At 50.6% G+C, this 16,224-nt stretch overlaps 1 long non-coding RNA gene across 1 annotated transcript; it reads right to left on the reverse strand.

Annotated features, from left to right (window-relative positions):
- Positions 1-724: 724 nt before the first annotated feature.
- On the reverse strand, positions 725-3,645 carry LOC123180740 (uncharacterized). The gene is made up of 3 exons (XR_006491207.1): positions 2,928-3,645; positions 2,686-2,823; positions 725-2,068 (listed from the first exon to the last, which is right to left on the reverse strand). It is a non-coding gene; the product is annotated as an uncharacterized lncRNA (long non-coding RNA).
- Between the last annotated feature and the right edge of the window lie 12,579 nt (positions 3,646-16,224).

Raw genomic sequence — 16,224 nt, forward strand, 5'->3', positions numbered from 1 at the left:
TTACATCTGGATGTAGCTTGAAAGATTGGATGTGGAGCTACCAAGCAAAGAAAGGCGCTGATGACAAAGAGACTTGCTGTAGGCAGCCTCCGATTTTTTTTTCAATCAGAGAGAGTAATAAAGACAGCTATTAAAAACAATTCAAACACACGTATGAATATTTTTACAAAAATAGTAATCGTGAATGCTAAAGCAAGTGCCTAGTTGTCTTTCTGAAAGTCCTCTCCACTGGGAGCAGACATGCTTCTCCACATATGCACAATCTGAAGTCAATACAAGCAATGGACATAGAGAAACATAACATATAACTAACGCAGAAGTAACACTTTTCTCATAAAGGAAGGAATGCAGAATTAACAAAACAAACGCTGCAACCACAACATTTTTCAGTGACAATTTACTCGCTGCATCTATCAAGGATGAAAATGATACAATAGGCATATGGTACAACTACAGTCCGGCACACAGAGGCAAATGCTAATTATTTTATCTCTAGGGCATAAGCCAACAATAATGAACGACAATAGTGCTGCTGTACTTGGGTGCTCGTGATGAAATTACATCTATTGGCAGCAAGGACACAAATAAATAGAACTTGCCGGAGTGCATTACTTGTATTAGGAATTTAAACAGAGATCATCCACCTAAATACTGAAAGTAAAGTGGCAGCTCTGAACTATTGGAAACGCTAGTTTACAGAATTTTGAAGCTCACCTTGCAGATAAAAAGAATAACCTGACGATATAATTACTCATGCATGAGCTTTTACATGGTCAAGCATGTCAAGCATACAAGCTTCCTCTAAAGGTATTTACAGATTTGTACTTCGATTATCCGGAACTTTAATTATGTGCATGAAACTTTTCTCCGTGCAACAATGAGCTGCTCATATGTGTTGGAGCACACAACAACAACAACCAACAATTATAGAAGAGAACCTAATGATCTATTTACTATTGTGATCCAAATTCTGAGCATAGGCAAGAAAAAATATAGAAGTATAAGCAGAGATCCATGCTGTTGTTCGACATATAGCTATAGATGAGTATCCGCTCATCGCATTCACTGAAGTAAGCAAGGAGGCGGACAACATTGTCGTGCCCGAGCCTAGCCATCACCTCCATTTCTCTTGCGAAATCACTATTGCATTTCCTTGTCAGCAGACTGCCTAAGCCTCTTCAACCATCGTTCTCCCTGTCTCCCATCAGCTAATTGGCCCTAGTGATTACAAGTTATTAAGCTACTGTATTGATTAGTCTATATCTCTAAAAAGAGCTGATTAAACTATTGCAGACCCGAAGTTGATCAAATAAGCAATATTGGGGATGAAATATATGTGCGTACACACCAGCACTGACATTGGGCACGGTGCACCAATGGAGGCCAGTGCAGCTCCACGTCCTTGGCAACGACAGCCTGGACATCCCGCCGGGTGGCCGGGAGCGCAGGCCAGGACGACGCGGCCATCTTTCTTGGTGGGATAATTTGGGATATCACTGAGGAAGAAACCTATTAGATTTAAGAAAAAAAGTGTATATGACCCCCATAAGTATTACATTTTGGCCACATAGCCCCCCTGAGGCCCTGACCTCTAAAACCAGGATCTTAATCCCCTCTACTTTCTAAAACCAGACAAATCAACCCCGATGCTCTGGTAGGTGGTTTTGCTCACGTGGTGGTGAGGTGAGATGGGAAAGCACCAATGTGATAGCCATTCCGTCGAACACTTTAGGTGCCCCCATTAGCGTGCTCCCAGCATACATGTCGACCGCATCTCCTCCAAGAAATGCCACAGGATGAACCTGGTGAGCACCGACGCACGACTAACTCTACAGACTACAACCCATACACATGCCTCCACAAAGCCTACCTCAATGGAAGCCACTGGAGGACACAAGGAGCCGACCGGCAGCACGCGTTCGAAACCGGCGGCACGAGCGTCTACCTCACTTTCGACCCACTGTCGCGTTAGATCATCTACCACTCCAGCCTCCAGGGATTTCGGCTCTCGTGAGCAGGGCCGGTCAAGAAATTTCGGGGGCCCGGGGCAAGGTAACACAGAGGGGCCCTGACACCACATAAACATATGAGTATTCATATTACTATTTTTTGCAAAAAAAACTCAGTACACTATAATCTATGTTGCATTGAGTATTTATATTACTATTTTTTGCAAAAAAAAAGTCAGTACACTATAATCTATGTTGCATTCTGATCTAGAGTACGAAAAAACGAGATCATGAACATTGAAGGTAAAAGTTGTTCGTTCTTGTCCATCGACACTTATATGCGGAATATTAGGTAAATTCGGTACACTTTCGTACCCACTCAAGTTATTATCATCCTTAATTTTTCACAGGTTGTTTTTAACAGTAACTAAAGCTAATTATTCAGAATTATAAGCAGTTGCATCTGTTCTAAAAAAGTGTCAATAATTCATTTCTATGACTCCATCAAGTCATTAGCAGATGGATACATTCTAGATGACATCTTGGTAAATTAAGAGCAGTCTTGTAGTTACTGGAGCAAGGCATGGAATTAGCACACAAACATATGATAGAAGAAACTAAAAACGCTGCTGATTAAACTAAAAAAAATGCAAAGGAGGGCATGGAACCAGGCACCTGAATCACGTAGATGGCTAGAAAAGAAAAATAGAAATTGCAAGATCTTGTTGCTGCTTACAGTTCACGGACAAAAATCTGGGTTCCTCTTTTCTAACTCCAATCAACACGAGCAATCAGAGTGCTTGACACAGCGATGTAGGAGGATGACCTTCACGCAAGACCTTGCCTTCACGAACAAATGAACAATCAGAAAAGCCTGTAAAGGGAGAGACGGGATTTGCAAACTGCATTATGTTCTTCCATTAATCACGCCAACAACTAAAAATCACAATTAGACTAAGCAGACGAGGCGCCGTGGACCTGCCTGATTTTCCGCCAATCTCGGGGAAGAGAAGGAGTAGAGGCCGAGGAGACCGCGCGCGGAGTGCCCTCAGGACCGGCCCTGCTCGCGAGTACTTCGCGGTGTGCAGCTGTGCGCGGTGCTGCAGTGCAACGACTTCAGGTACCACTCCCGGGAGTACGCGGTGCCGCCGCCGCCCCTGCCAGTGGCGGACGACACGCTGCTCGCCTGCGTCGGCGCGGTGTTGTACTAGATGAGCGACCCGCCAGAAGGCTGTCGTATTCCTTCGTCCCGCACCAGCCGTGCTACCAGACAAGACGGAGGACAACAACTTGAACATCGGAGCATGCGCGCAGCAAGAGCGACCGGTGCCCATGTCTGAGCGCCCGGAGCCGCCGAACCTTGTCATCCCGATCCGCGTGCCCCATGGCCAACCGGGTCTTCGCGCCCGCGTCGAGGTCAAACTTGGATACGGCAGCAACCACCTCCATGTCTCCTTCTCCAACAGCCTGCACCGCTGCACGCCAGATCTAGAACGAAGGAGTGACGCCGGGGAAATATCAAATCCAAATCTGCTTTATTGAGACCGTAACTACAACTAATCTGGGACGTGACACTCCGTCCAACTCAACTCCGGCGGACGCCGCGGAGGAGAGCGGAAGGGCCGACAACGTGAAAATTGGGAGGGGTTCTAGAAGAATCTGTTTCACGAGGGAAAGAGAAACCTCCAGAGAGGCAGAGACCATGGTGTTTCGGCTGTTGCACATCTCAGTCACAATCTCAGCCTTAGATTACAGATCCGACGGTACATATCGCCCAAAGGCAGACACACCATCATCACCAACTTGCATTTTTATAGGAGTAGAGATTTGTGTAAACCGATGCATTAATTACACCACATGCATGCATGACCACTCCTATAAAAATCTCAGTTGGTGGTGATGGTATGTCTGCCTCTGGACAACGTGAGCTGTTCGATCTACTTGGAACCAACGGCTGAGATGTGTGTGCATAGAGACATGGCCTTGCCACCGGAGGTACTGTATAGCAGATATTTACCCACCTCTGCCACTGTATAAATACGGAACTACTCATTCCAGCCTCATTTCCTTTCTGGTTCATCTCCTTGCATTCTTGCCGACGGCAGCGAAGGTTTCTGAAGATGGAGTCCAGACTCTAGAAACCACTACAAAAACTATTCCACCGCCTCTATCTTGGTAAGAGTACATGAAATTTTTGAATCGAGCCCTTTAAACTAGAAGGAAGGTAATGGTACTCTAATAGTTAACCTTGTTGTGATGACTAGATAGGACATGGCACGCACCTGGACGGAGGAACTAGTCTGCATTGTGCATTTAAGTTTTATCTAAAGTCAATGTACCTCTACTTTGACCAAACTTATAGAAAAATGTACATCAACATTCACAATGTCAAATCAATATTTTTATACTCATTATAAAACGTAGTTTTTATACTCATTATAATCAGTATTGTAGATATTGATATTTTTAGTATAAATTTGGTCAAAAACTTGGCAAACGGTTGACGGAAGTAAAAAGGACCAGAGGGAGTATCATGCACGCGGAGTAGGCAAAAGAAAATTGCTCATTTATAGCCGGTTGAAGTCCCAAAGGGCGCGACCGCGCGAGGGAGGCGAAGGTCATGGGAGGCGCGACGGTTAAGGGAATTAAGTGAAGTTACATCCACGCGCCGGCATGGTGTGCGAACAGGAATAAGCTATACCATCAGGCCTACGATATGAGTCTAGTAGACATGACATCTAGTGGGTCCCGCATAGTACTCGAGAACTCTTCGGGGGCTTGCGGCCGTTTATCCACCGGGCAAGCCAACAACCCCACACCGTTCGCACGCCCTACTCGTCCCCGTCTTCTACCTTACAATAGTTCGCTCCCAGTCGTCCCGTCTGTCGGATCTAGGGTTCCGGCAAAACCCTTAAGGTTCAAACTCTGGGGTGCGCGCGAAGTCTTTCCTTCCTACCGATCTACGCCCTAGCTCGCTAAGATCTCGCGGACGAACTCGACGAACTCGCAACACAGAAAGACACGAGATTTATACTGGTTCGGGCCACCGTTGTGGTGTAATACCCTACTCCAGTGTGTGATGGTGGATTGCCTCTTGGGCTGATGATGAACAGTACAAGGGGAAGAATAGCCTCCTGAGATTGAGGTGTTCTTGTGCTCGTCGGACTTGAGTGGATGTGAGCATGGAGTGGATCCAGCCCAAGAGGAGATGCCTCTACAGTGGTGGCTAGTTCTACTTATATAGGCCCTGGTCCTCTCCCCAAATATTGAGCGGGAAGGGAGCCAACAACAGCGGGCAATTTGAAAGAGGACAGCTAATACAGGCTATCCTGACAAAAGCGGTCTTCGCCTGCGAAAGGGCTCTGGTGATGACGCCGTCTTGGGCTCCACGGTGACCTCCGTCCTGCTGGCCCGCTGGTCTTGGTCTCGTTGCACCGATATGGAAATCCTTGCCTGATGCCTCGGTACTCCATGCTTGCGCCTGCCTGGTGTTGATCATCATGGCTCACGTCATGAGAGCCTCGCGAGGTTTGCCCCGCCTTGATATCTCCGCTCCTCGTGAGCCTGCCTGGGGAGGCCGCTCCTGAGGAGGTCTTGGGTCGCCCGCCTCGCGAGGCTTGGCCCCTTGCGAGGGTCTTGAATGCTTTGTTGATGAAGATGGGCCGTACAGGCCCGCTAGCACAGCCACGCCGTGGGCCGCAGGCAGGCAAGTCTGGGGACCCCATTCCCAGAACGCCGACAATAGCCCCCGGGCGCAAGGTGCGCTCGGGCTTGGCTTCGAGGTGAAGCCAAAGGTCAAGCACGAAGCGCCACGGGCCCAAAAAGCCTGCGGCCTTGGTCGACGCGTGGCGGTTGATTGGACGTGGGCGTCTCCACTTCCCCACGCTGCCTTGGTAACTGCCCGACTTGACAAGTCCCTGCGACATGCAAGGAAAACCATCATTACCTGTGATCGTGGAAGGCGCCGGTTGGCCTTGTTTTGCTATAAATGGGGAGGGGGCGGAGCCCCCGTTTCCCATCTCTTCCTCGCTTGCTTGCTTCTTTCCTCCTTGCTCCCCTGCTTGCAACAATGGCGCCATCGAAGAGGTTCTCCGCCGCGGAGAGGGCAAGGCCCTTCGGGAGGGTCCCGGCTCCCCGGCGCCCAAGCATGGACGTGGCCGTCCCCGCAAGCATGCCACGACCCCCGCCGTGGCCCCCGGCTCTCAGGGTGGCGCCGCAGCGTGCGGCAGGAGTCGCTCTGGTCGCAGCAGTCCCGTCGACGAGAGGAGACATGCCGTGGTTACGCGACCTCCTCGACCGCGGTTCCATGCGTCTGAGGTGCTGCCGGAGTTCGTTGTCTGGTCGGAGGATCCGGCCGGCAGCTGGCTCCAGCTCCCACGCTTCTTTGCCGGCGAGCTGCCGGCCTCCGGTCCAGGCGGGCTCTGGCTGCAGGCAGACGGTTGCTGCAGCCGGGCTTCTTGGGTCGCGGTCGAGGTCCCCGTCGCGGGCAACATAGCTCTGGCCTTGGCGATGGTCGGGACGAGGAGGAGGATGAACCCGCCGGCCGCGCTTCGTCCGGCTATGGTGGCTCCTCCCTTGACGACAGCTCCAGCAGCGGCGGCCGTGATCAGCCGCCGCGCCCGCTTCGAAGGTGGTTGCGGGTCGTCCCGTCGCCGCGCATCGGTGAAGCGCGAGGAGGGGTCCGACTAGACCCGGGACGTTGCCGAGGCCCTGCCCCGTCGGCTGCTGCAGGGGTGAGCGCCGCTTTTGTCATGTTCCCCTTTTCCTTCCTGCATCGAAATGAAACCAGCATGGACCCAGAGGGGCGTGTATCGAACCATAACTCGTTAACCATTATGCTACGCTTGTTGTTTCAATGTCGCGTGGTTATTTTGCGCAAAGATAACTTAGCCTGGTGTATTCGGGGCGCCTTCCCCCTCACGAGGCGTTTATTTCCTCGTGTCCATCTTGACCTTGTGGTCTGCGATTGCTCAGGAACTACAAAAAATTTGTTAGGGAGTTTGCCAGGAGATTTGTCACTCACCCAAGCCTTGACCCGGCGCTTTGTATCGCGGTACCCATGGGGCACGGATTAAGAGAGATGCGCCAGCTTTCGGGCTCGAACGAGGGTGGCTCGCGAGAAGGCAGAGAGAAGAAAAACGCTCGCGAGGGCACCTGCCTAGCCCCCGTCCCGAGATATGCGAGAGAGATTACACGAGCGAACCAGAGCCAGAAACTGCAGTAAGAGGCGAGGGAACCGAATCGGCAAGGAACACCAAAAGCAAACTTCGATTAAGGAAAAGCGAGCCAACTACGGAAAGCAAATGAAAAGCCGCGTCCGGCACCTAATCTAGTCTTTAAGTCTTCTCACCAGCGCCGAGCTAAGTGCTGCCACTAGGCATGGGAGGGAGCCCCAGGGCCTGAGGCCGGCGCTCCTGAGACTCCGGGGCGTGTACAGCCACACTCATTATTACGTGAGAGTGTCACGAGCGGTGATTCTTCACAGGCACCGGGCCTTCTTCACAGGCTCTGGGCCTATCTTCACAGGCTCTGGGCCTTGCTTCATGGGTAGAACTTCCGGAGGTGCTGGATGTTCCAAGCGTTCTGGATGGGTATCCCGTCCTGTGTCTCCAGGCGCGCGGCGCCAGGCCTGGAGACATGGACGACCCTGAACGGGCCCTCCCACATGGGTGAAAGCTTGTGCAGCCCTTCCCTGGAGAGGACCCGCCTCAGGACGAGGTCGCCCACCTCGAGCGTCCTGGAGCGGATGCTGCGGCAGTGGTATCGCCGCAGCGCCTGCTAGTACCTTGCCGCCCTTAGTGCAGCTTTGCGACGGTGCCCCCCCAGCACGAGGTCCATCCCCTGCGTGGTGTCCTGCTGTGTTTCATCGAACGCCAGGACCCGTGCGGAGCGATGCTTGACCTCGTGGGGAAGGACTGCTTCAGCTCCGTAGACAAGGAAGAATGGGGTCTCGCCCGTTGGCTTGGTGGCGGTGGTGCGGATAGACCACAGCACGGACTAGAGCTCGTCGTGCCAGCCCCTGCCACAGGCCTCGAGCTTCTTCCTGAAGGTCCTGGTCTTGAGGCCCCTCGGGACCTCCGCGTTGACCGAAGCGTAGCAGATCTACGTTCCAAGGTTAGCACAATAGGTTTTGAAGAGGTTACTAGTGAACTGCGAGCCGTTATCTGTGATGATGCGGTTGGGGACCCCGAAGTGGCTCACGAGGCCCTTGATGAACTTGACAGTAGAGCCAGCTGGGATAGTGCGGACGGCCTCCACTTCCGCCCACTTGGTGAACTTGTCGATGGCGACGTAGAGGTAGCGGTAGCCCCCAGGCGCTCGAGGGATCGGGCCCAGGATGTCCAGTCCCCAGACCGCGAACGACCATGTGAGCGGAATGGTTTGGAGGCCCTGAGCCGGCTGATGAATTTGCTTGGCGTGGAACTGGCAGGCTTCACAGGACTTCACCAGCTCAGGTGCGTCGTTGAGCGTAGTGGGCCAGTAGAACCCACTACGGAATACCTTGCCGACGAGGGTCCGTGATGACGAGTGGTGCCCGCAGTCCCCACCGTGTATGTCAGCTAGCAGCTCCTTCCCCTGGTCCCTGGAAATGCAGCGCAGGGAAACTTCATTTGGCCGCTTCCTGTACAACTCACCATCCTGGATGCAGTACGCCGTGGCTTGCCGAACCACACACTCTGCATCCTCCTCATTCCCTGGCAGCTCCCCTTGCATCAGATATTCCTTGAATTCCTTGGTCCAGCATCCCTCTTGAGGCTCGAGCGCCAAGAGCAAGCGAGCTCCTGAGTTCGGGCCACAGGCTGGGGCTCCTGAGGCAGGAGGCGGCGGGAGCTCCTCCCGAGGCTGAGCCGTGCTTGACAGTGGTGGTGTCGCCGATGGCTGGAAGAGTCGTTCCTCAAAGACACCGGGCTCTTGTGGCTGCCGCTTGGATGCTCTTCTGGCGATGTCATCGGCTTCCTTGTTGGTGCCCCGGGGCACGTGCTGCAGCTCCAGGCCCAAGAACTGCTTCTCCATCTTGCGCACCTCCGCGAGGTATGCCTCCATATGCTCGTCCTTTGGCTCGTATTCTTTGTTGGAGAAGTTGACGAGGAGTTGCGAGTCGCCTCTGACGGTAATGCGCTTCACCCCCAGAGCTGCTGCGGCCTTCAGGCCAGCTATGAGGCCTTCGTATTCCGTGATGTTGTTGGAGACCTTCTCGCCCTGCTGAAAGCAGAGCTACACGGCGTAGTAGAGCTTATCTTGAGTGGGCGAGATGAGTACTGCTCCAGCCCCTGCGCCCTGATGCGCGAAGGCGCCATCGAAGTACATGACCCAACCGTCCGGTGCCTCACTTCCAGGCGAGGTGGAACGGTCTTCGCCTACCTCAAGTGTCGGGACGTCCGTCCATTCCGCCACAAAATCAGCGAGCGCGGCTCCCTTGATGACCCTGGTAGTGCTGAACTCTAACTTGAATGCTTGCAGCTCGATGTTCCACTCGACGACCCTTCCAGCAGAATTGGGGCTCCTGAGCACCCTTTCCAATGGGTAGGCTGAGACGACCTTGATGGGGTGGCCCTGGAAGTAGTGCCGTAGCTTGCGCGAGGCCACCAAGAATGCGAGCAGGAGCTTCTGAGGCATGGGATATCGTGCCCTCGCGTCCCGCAACACCGTGCTGACAAAATACACTAGGTGCTCGACAAGGGCTGGCGTGTTGGTGAGGCTTGTGTCTTGCGGGGGCCCGGACGTCTCCTGAGGTGGTGGATCTCCTGGTCCCTGGTCGCTTGCGGGGGTCTCTGTGACGTCGTCCTGCCGAGCTTGGTCTTTCGTTGATGCCACCGCGGCTCCCGGGGCGCCTTCCTGATCTTGCGTCATTTCAGCTGCAGCTTGGCGCAGCGTGCCCTTGGCTTGGTGCTCCTCCCGAATCGCCACCAGCGCCGCGCTGGCAGAGTACGAGGTGGCGGCCAGGTAGAGCACCATGGGCTCGAGAGGCCGTGGTGCCACCATCACCGGTGGGCTAGTTAGGTATCTCTTGAGGTCTTGGAAGGCTTGGTCGGCCTCCAGGGTCCACTCAAACGGGCCTTTCTTCTTCATCAGCTTGAAGAAGGGCAAGGCGCGTTCTCCTAGCTTGGAGATGAAGTGTCCCAATGCAGTCACCCGAGCCAGCTTGTGCATTTCTTTGAGGGTCTGCGGTGGGCTCATGTCCTCAATGGCTTTGATCTTCTCCGGGTTCGCCTCGATCCCTCTGTGGGACACGAGAAATCCCAGCAACTTGCCGGAAGGGACACCGAACACACACTTCTCTGGGTTAAGCCACAAGTTCACCTGGCGCAGGCTCTCGAAGGTCTCTTCCAGGTCTTGGATTAGGGTCCTCGCCTCCTGAGATTTCACCACGATGTCATCGACGTAGGCCTCCGTGTTCCTTCCGAGCTGTCGCCCTAAGGCGATGTGCATCAGTCGCTGAAAGGTTGCGCCCGCGTTGCGCAATCCAAAGGGCATGCAGGTGTAGCAGTACACCCCACACGGGGTCAGGAAGGCTATCTTCTCCACATCTTCTACCGCCATCTTGATCTGGTGATATCCTGAGAATGTGTCCAGGAAGCATAGCAGGTCACACTCGGCGGTAGAGTCGATGATTTGATCGATGCGTGGGAGAGGGAACGGTGTTGGAAATATGCCCTAGAGGCAATAATAAATAGGTTATTATTATATTTCCTTGTTCATGATAATCGTTTATTATCCATGCTAGAATTGTATTGATAGGAAACTCAGATACATGTGTGGATACATAGACAACACCATGTCCCTAGTAAGCCTCTAGTTGACTAGCTCGTTGATCAATAGATGGTTACGGTTTCCTGACCATGGACATTGGATGTCGTTGATAACGGGATCACATCATTAGGAGAATGATGTGATGGACAAGACCCAATCCTAAGCCTAGCACAAGATCGTGTAGTTCGTTTGCTCAGAGCTTTTCTAATGTCAAGTATCATTTCCTTAGACCATGAGATTGTGCAACTCCCGGATACCGTAGGAATGCTTTGGGTGTGCCAAACGTCACAACGTAACTGGGTGGCTATAAAGGTGCACTACGGGTATCTCCGAAAGTGTCTGTTGGGTTGGCACGAATCGAGACTGGGATTTGTCACTCCGTGTAAACGGAGAGGTATCTCTGGGCCCACTCGGTAGGACATCATCATAATGTGCACAGTGTGACCAAGGAGTTGATCACGGGATGATGTGAGTTACGGAACGAGTAAAGAGACTTGCCGGTAACGAGATTGAACAAGGTATAGGGATACCGACGATCGAATCTCGGGCAAGTAACATACCGTTAGACAAAGGGAATTGAATACGGGATTGATTGAATCCCCGACATCGTGGTTCATCCGATGAGATCATCGTGGAACATGTGGGAGCCAACATGGGTATCCAGATCCCGCTGTTGGTTATTGACCGGAGAACGTCTCGGTCATGTCTGCATGGTTCCCGAACCCGTAGGGTCTACACGCTTAAGGTTCGATGACGCTAGGGTTATAGGGAAAGTATGTACGTGGTTACCGAATGTTGTTCGGAGTCCCGGATGAGATCCCGGACGTCACGAGGAGTTCCGGAATGGTCCGGAGGTAAAGATTTATATATGGAAAGTTGTTGTTCGGGTTCCGGGAAAAGTTCGGGTTTTTTCGGTATTGTACCGGGAAGCTTCCAGAAGGTTCCGGAGGATTCCGGAGGGGTCCGGAGGTCCGGAAAATGTTCCACCACGTCCAATACAGCAGCATGGGCTGTAAGGGGGCGCCCTAGCCTTAATGGGCCAGGGGCACCAGCCCCCCCAAGGCCCATGCGCATGGGAGAGGGGAAACCCTAAGGGGGAGGGCCTCCACTTGACTTGGGAGGCACTCCTCCCCCCTTTGGCCGCCCCCCAAGCCCCATCTAGGGCTGGCCGCACCCCTTGAGGGGGAAACCCTAGATGGGGGCGCAGCCCTCCCCCTCCCCTATATATATTGAGGTTTTGGGGCTGCCATAGACATGAGAACGTCTCCTTTTGGCGCAGCCCTACCCCTCTTCCTCCTCCTCCTCTCCCGCGGTGCTTGGCGAAGCCCTGCGGGATTGCCACGCTCCTCCACCACCACCATGCCGTCGTGTTGCTGCTGGATGGAGTCTTCCCCAACCTCTCCCTCTCTCCTTGCTGGATCAAGGCGTGGGAGACGTCACCGGGCTGCACGTGTGTTGAACGCGGAGGCACCGTTCTTTCGGTGCTTAGATCGGAATCAACCGCGATCTGAATCGCTACGAGTACGACTCCCTCATCCGCGTTCTTGCAACGCTTCCGCATCGCGATCTACAAGGGTATGTAGATTCACTCCCCTTCCCCTCGTTGCTAGATTACTCCATAGATTGATCTTGGTGATGCGTAGAAAATTTTGAATTTCTGCTACGTTCCCCAACAGTGGCATCATGAGCTAGGTCTATGCGTAGTTTCTATGCACGAGTAGAACACAAAGTAGTTGTGGGCGTCGATGTTGTCAATTCTTCTTGCCGCTACTAGTCTTATCTTGTTTCGGCGGCATTGTGGGATGAAGCGGCCCGGACCGACCTTACACGTACGCTTACGTGAGACAGGTTCCACCGACTGACATGCACTAGTTGCATAAGGTGGCTAGCGGGTGTCTGTCTCTCCCACTTTAGTCGGAACGGATTCGATGAAAAGGGTCCTTATGAAGGGTAAATGGAAATTGGCAAATCACGTTGTGGTCATACGTAGGTAAGAAACGTTCTTGCTAGAAACCTACAAACCACGTAAAAACTTGCAACAACAATTAGAGGACGTCTAACTTGTTTTTGCAGCATGTGCTATGTGATGTGATATGGCCAGAAGATGTGATGAATGATATATGTGATGTATGAGATTGATCATATTCTTGTAATAGGAATCACGACTTGCATGTCGATGAGTATGACAACCGGCAGGAGCCATAGGAGTTGTCTTTATTATTTTGTATGACCTGCGTGTCATTGAATAACGCCATGTAAATTACTTTACTTTATTGCTAAACGCGTTAGCCATAGAAGTAGAAGTAACCGTTGGCGTGACAACTTCATGAAGACACAATGATGGAGATCATGATGATGGAGATCATGGTGTCATGCCGGTGACAAGGATGATCATGGTGCCCCGAAGATGGAGATCAAAGGAGCATGATGATATTGGCCATATCATGTCACTATTTGATTGCATGTGATGTTTATCATGTTTTTGCATCTTATTTGCTTAGAACGACGGTAGCAAGTAGGATGATCCCTTATAATAATTTCAAGAAAGTGTTCACCCTAACTGTGCACCGTTGCGAAGGTTCGTCGTTTCGAAGCACCACGTGATGATCGGGTGTGATAGATTCTTACGTTCGAATACAACGGGTGTTGACGAGCCTAGCATGTACAGACATGGCCTCGGCACACACGCAATACACTTAGGTTGACTTGACGAGCCTAGCATGTACAGACATGGCCTCGGAACACGGAGGACCGAAAGGTCGAGCATGAGTCGTATAGAAGATACGATCAACATGGAGATGTTCACCGATCTTGACTAGTCCGTCTCACGTGATGATCGGACACGGCCTAGTTGAACTCGGATCATGTTTCACTTAGATGACTAGAGGGATGTCTATCTGAGTGGGAGTTCATAATCAGATGAACTTCATTATCATGAACATAGTCAAAAAGGTATTTGCAAATTATGTCATAGCTTGCGCTTTAAGTTCTACTGGTTTAGATATGTTCCTAGAGAAAATTTAGTTGAAAGTTGGTAGTAGCAATTATGCGGACTGGGTCCGTAAACTGAGGATTGTCCTCATTACTGCACAGAAGGCTTATGTCCTTAATGCACCGCTCGGTGTGCTGAACCTCAGCGTCGTCTGTAGATGTTACGAAACATCTGACATACACGTTTTGATAACTACGTGATAGTTCAGTGCGGTTTAGAATTGTGGCACCCAAGACGTTTTTGAAACGTCGCAGAACATGTGAGATGTTCCGAAGACTGAAATTGGGATTTCAGACTAGTGCCCACGTCAAGAGGTATGAGACCTCTGACAAGTTTCTTAAGCCTGCAAACTAAGGGAGAAAAGCTCAATCGTTGAGCGTGTGCTCAGATTGTCTGAGTGCCACAATCGCTTGAATCGAGTGGGAGTTAATCTCCCAGATGAGATAGTGATAGTTCTCCATAGTCACTGCCACCAAGCTAGTAGAGCTTCGTGATGAACTATAACATATCAAGGATAGTTATGATGATCCTTGAGCTATTCGCGATGTTTGACACCGCGAGAGTAGAAATCAAGAAGGAGCATCAATTGTTGATGGTTAGTAGAACCACTAGTTTAAGAAGGGCAAGGGCAAAAGGGATACTTCATGAAACAGCAAGTCGTTTGCTGCTCTAGTGAAGAATCCCAAGGTTGAACCCAAACCCGAGACTAAGTGCTTCTGTAATAAGAGGAACGGTCACTGAAGCAGTACTACCCTAGATACTTGGTAGATGAGAAGGCAGGCAAGGTCGACAGAAGTATATTGGATATACGTTATATGAATGTGTACTTTACTAGTACTCCTAGCAGCACCAGGGTATTAGATACCGGTTCGGTTGCTAAGTGTTAGTAACTCGAAATAAAAGCTGCGGAATAAATGGAGACTAGCTAAAGGTGAGATGACGATATGTGTTGGAAGTGTTTCCAAGGTTGATGTGATCAAGCATCGCATGCTCCCTCTACCATCGAGATTTGGTGTTTGCGTTGAACATGATTGGATTATGTTTATCGCAAAACGGTTATTCATTTAAGGAGAATAATGGTTACTCTGTTTATTTGAATAATACCTTCAATGGTCTTGCACCTAAAATGAATCTCGATCGTAGTGATACACATGTTCATGCCAAAAAGATATAAGATAGTAATGATAGTACCACATACTTGTGGCACTGCCACTTGAGTCATATTGGTATAGAACGCATGAAGAAGCTCCATGTGGATGGATCTTTGGACTCACTCATTTTTGAAAAGATTGAGACATGCGAACCATGTCTATTGGTATATATGCATGAAGAAACTCCATGCAGATGGATCGTTTAGACTCACTTGATTATGAATCACTTGAGACATGCAAATCATACCACATGGGCAAGATGACTGAAAGTCCTCGTTTTCAGTAAGATGGAACAAGAGAGCAACTTATTGGAAGTAATACATTTTGATGTACGCAGTCCAATGAGTGCTGAGGCATGCAGTGGATATCGTTATGTTCTTACTTCACAGATGATTTGAGTAGATGCTGAGTGTATTTACTTGATGAAACACTAGTCTGAATTATTGAAAGGTTCAAGTAATTTCAGAGTGAAGTTGAAGATCGTCGTGACAAGAGGATAAAATGTCTGTGATATGATCATAGATGAGTATCTGAGTTACGAGTTTGGCACACAATTAAGACATTGTGGAAAGTGTTTCACAATTAATACCGCCTGGAACACCATAGTGTGATGGTGTGTCCGAACATCATAACTGCACCCTATTGGATATGGTGCATACCATGATGTTTCTTATCAAATTACCACTATCGTTTATGGGTTAGGCATTAGAGACAACCGCATTCACTTTAAAAGGGGCACCACGCAATTCCGTTGAGACGACACCGTTTAGAGAAACCTAAGTTGTCGTTTCTTAAAAGTTTGGGGCTGCGATGCTTATGTGAAAAAGTTTCAGGCTGATAAGCTCGAACCCAAAGCGGATAAATGCATCTTCATAGAATACCCAAAACAGTTGGGTATACCTCCTATTTCAGATCTGGAAGCAAAAGTAATTGCTTCTAGAAACGAGTCCTTTCTCGAGGAAAAGTTTCTCTCGAAAGAATTGAGTGGGAGGATGGTGGAGACTTGATAAGGTTATTGAACCGTCACTTCAACTAGTGTGTAGCAGGGCACAGGAAGTTGTTCCTGTGGCACCTACACCAATTGAAGTGGAAGCTTATGATAGTGATCATGAAACTTCGGATCAAGTCACTACCAAACCTCGTAGGACGACGAGGATGCGTACTACTTCAGAGTGGTACGTGATCCTGTCTTGGAAGTCATGTTGTTGGACAACAATGAACCTACGAGCTATGGAGAAGCGATGGTGGGCCCATATTCCGACAAATGGTTAGAAGCCATGAAATCCGAGATAAATGGATCTTTGAGAAGAAGACGGACGTGGACGGTAATGTTACCGTCTATGAAGCTCGACTTGTGGCAAAGAGTATTTCCACAAGTTCA

The sequence above is a fragment of the Triticum aestivum genome, chromosome 1D, assembly GCF_018294505.1.
Source record: "Triticum aestivum cultivar Chinese Spring chromosome 1D, IWGSC CS RefSeq v2.1, whole genome shotgun sequence".
NCBI classification, from domain to species: Eukaryota; Viridiplantae; Streptophyta; class Magnoliopsida; order Poales; family Poaceae; genus Triticum; species Triticum aestivum.